Genomic DNA, 3786 nt, shown 5'->3' on the forward strand with positions numbered 1-3786 from the left:
ATTCCGGTCATATCGTTAAATTCCGGTAACGTGGTCACGAGAAACTCTTTTAATTGCCGTTTTTCGGCTTCCTCAATCGTTTGCAGACCACAACATACGGTGTCGGGGTTAGTATTCTCGAAAGGGAATTTCTCATTTGGCCGTTTCGCGAAATACCACACCGAATTGTGGTATTCGGCTACTATGCCGAACTTCGCGATTGAATCGGTTCCTAATAGCAGGGGTGTCACCAGATTGTCTAGGACTCGCGCAAATATATCGCGTTTCTCTCTGCCTATCTTTAACGAAAAGCGTGCCTCCTCGATTGCTCGATCTACCGCGCCAGTGGCGAGGAGGAAATAGCAAGGTTTATCCGTCGTAGTTATTTCGATACTTCTATCCTCGATGCTCTCGAGGGTTTCTCGGCTCACAAAGGTCAACGATGAGCCCGAGTCTATTAAGGCGCGGGTCGCGAAATTGCCGATGTACGCGTCGACGGTCAGTAGAGGGGGTCGGTATTCATCCCCATTTACAATTACGCGGGCCGATATTAATTCGGGTGAAGTCTCTCCTGACCCCTCGATCGACTTCCCCCCTCGTTTCCCGACCGTTTACTGCACCTTCGGCAGCGATTTATCGTAACCCCCTCCGCTCCGCATCCGTAGCAGCGCAGTTGCGGTTCTTCACGGCAGTCTCGAGACAGGTGACCAGTCTTACGGCAATTCCAACATTGATGCTGGTACTTCCCGGTAGCACGCGGTTTATCGCGTCGCGGCCATTGTTGCACCGCCACGGCTGCAGTCTCCTTCGTTCGCGGGATGAGCTACGTGATCTGTTCCCGGGTCGGTATCTGTCGTGTCCCCCCGGCGTCGACGACAGTTGTTTACCTGCCCCCGACTCCCGAGGTTTGCGAAGTGCTGATCCGGTTCGAGATTCTTTACGGAAGGATCGGGAGAGTCGACCGCCCGACTCGTCACTTTCTCCCCCGCTAGCGGAGGATACCGCATTCGCGTACCCAAAAGTGACAGACTTACCCCTTCCGGGTGCTTTTACGCGTGAATGTCTACTGGAATCGAATGCTAACCCGGGGTGCACCATTTCCGATGGTTTGGGATTCCCCCGTTTTCTACGCTCTTCGACCCGGTCCGCCTCCACTAACCTATCTGACGCGTCATCGACCGTGCTTAACGACTCTCTTGCTATCGTTTGTCGTAACGATAATTTCGCGCCTTCATACAATATCCTTGCCATTCTCTCCTCTGACCACCGCGGCTGTAATTTATCGAACATCGTGGTCATGGCCATTATGTACTCGCGGACGGGCTCTGTCTCATCCTGGAATCGTTCTCTAATGTTCCGTTCCAGGTTGAATTGGTATTCGGGGTCCCCGAAAAATTCTCGAAACGCGGTCGCGAATTCCGCCCAACTCCTACAACGACTTCCCTTGCGTTTGTGCCAACGCTTTGCTGTGCCCCCGAAACAAACTGCTACGCAGTCGATCAATTCTATATCCTCCAGAAATTCTTCTGGGTCCTCTCCCTCTTCACCGGAGAATTTTAGCCTCCATCGCCTAATTATTTCGGCGATGGGGGTTCCTCTATAATTTAACTCTCGGGGTCTCGCTCCGCGTGGCACTTCCGCGTCGGGGTCGTCGCGTGATTCGGGATTCGCACGGGATTCGGGGTTCGTGCTCGGCATTCTTGGTACCGGACTACGGCGTCGTTCGGGAGACCAAGGTCTCCACCTTTGATCCTGCGGGACTCTCAAACTAAATTCGCGGGGCGGTGATCTGCCGCCGCCTTCATTTTCCTCTCGCGGATTAATGCGCAGGGCCGCTATATGATCCAACGCGTCTCCGTAGTCCGATTCTCCGCCGTCGTTCCCGCGTTCTGGTTTCGGTAAATTCAACCAACTTCTCATTTTGATTCGTGAACCTCGACACCCAATTCGAAACAGAGTTCCCGTAACCGCGGCCGTATGACCCGAAATGGAATTATTCCCGATATATCACGTTTTAGACAGAGAGGGTGCGTTGTCTTTTTCGTATCGATAATTTTTCTCGTAATTATTACGACGCGAATTTTCCTTTTACCGACACGAATTCCGACTTTACCTCTACTTACTGCCTTTCCCCCAGCCCTTTCTCGCTCTCTCTATCGCGCCAAAAAGGGGAAAACAACAACCCAATCAAAACACTAAATCGGACCCTTTTCGTCAATTTCCCACGCACCTGCCCGTCGACAGTATTACTGCGCGGTCGCCAAGATACTACCGGTAGATTTTCGCAAATTGTTCGCCAAATTTCGACAAGAAACTCGCCAAGAGGTGACCGATATTTTTCCGCAAATTGTTCGCTAATTTCCGAAAAACAAAGCTCGCAAAGTATCTACTACTAGGATCCTGCAAATCTCTTTATTTCCGACTAGCGCTAGTCGTTTCACCAAAATATTTCATAAAAGGGGTCCGAAAATTTTAATTACTTGTTAAACCCTCTAGAGTTCAATCGCAAATGGGTTATATTCGTCTAGACTACGGACGATATACGGACAACAAACCAACTTCCTCCACCACATGTATAACACAAAAAAAAATTTTATAAAAAAACAGTTTGCATGTGGGATTAATTTTTGGGAAACAGCATGAACATAATCAAAATATAACAACGAGGTGAAATTATGCGAGAATATCGCAGCCGCGGGTGGATTACGCTATATGCGGTACCTTCCCCGCGACCGAGAGTTTTCTCTCTATTATCAATTCCCAATAATTGCAATTAAACAACCGTGTGCCATTCCGAGAAAAAAAAAAGAAACAATTTGCATAAATTATGACAATAAGTTCAATGTTTAAATATTAAGAGTTGGTGATTATTGAGGGAAGTGGAATGGTATACAAGAGGAGAATAATATGAGAAAAATGTATCGGTATTGTGGACCTTTACGGGCGGACTACCTCTAGGGGCGATCCTAGTCTCGTAACGGTATTACCCACAATAAACAAATATAAATTGTCCCTCGTATTGGGGATTATTGGGGCGAAACTCAAGATTCCTGGGCGGGTCACACTCGGTGGTGTGTCCCTCTCCCGCGAAATCAAGTGTTACCCCTCCGCCAATAACGAGGTCCAAACACAATTAAATAAACACAGTAAATATGCACATTATATAATAAAAATTTTCCAATGAAATAATAATAAAAAAAAAATCAGACTGCGAAGGAAGCGTGATCGGTATTGATTAACTAACGTGAATTTTCTATTAGTTTTTGATTTTGTTTAGTCTTGTATAAACTTTAATTATTTTATCTGTAATATGGCCAATTTGTCAACATAGAGTTACTCTACTAATATCAGCAACAGATTACCCGAAGGTCCGTTAATATTTATTAAATAATGGATTGAAAGTGGAATAAACAATGTTATCCAGATGAAGCTAAATGAGATTATCCAAATTATTACTATTATTATTAGTACACTGTGTGCAATTGCGTCGAGAATACGCGCGATCACGTTTCCTTTTCTGACCCTGAATCCTGAAAATAAATTTTGTACACCCGGTATATCGTAACGGTGGAATGGCACACGAAATTCGAAAATATAATGAACAAAGGCCTTCGTCAAGGACCTTGAACAGAGAACAGGCTGTTGTAAATACGACGTGGCACCGTAATATCTTTTCAACAGCCTGTTGCTGTGTTTACGAGGTGCTGGTTCGTTGGTTCGAGCGAGACAAAGAAAGTACCGCTCAAGGACGGGTCGTGCTTCTCTACTACGCGACCGCTTCGCTCGCCCGATTCAAATCCACACGTC

The sequence above is a fragment of the Lasioglossum baleicum genome, chromosome 11 (genome assembly GCF_051020765.1).
Source record: "Lasioglossum baleicum chromosome 11, iyLasBale1, whole genome shotgun sequence".
Taxonomy (NCBI): Eukaryota; Metazoa; Arthropoda; class Insecta; order Hymenoptera; family Halictidae; genus Lasioglossum; species Lasioglossum baleicum.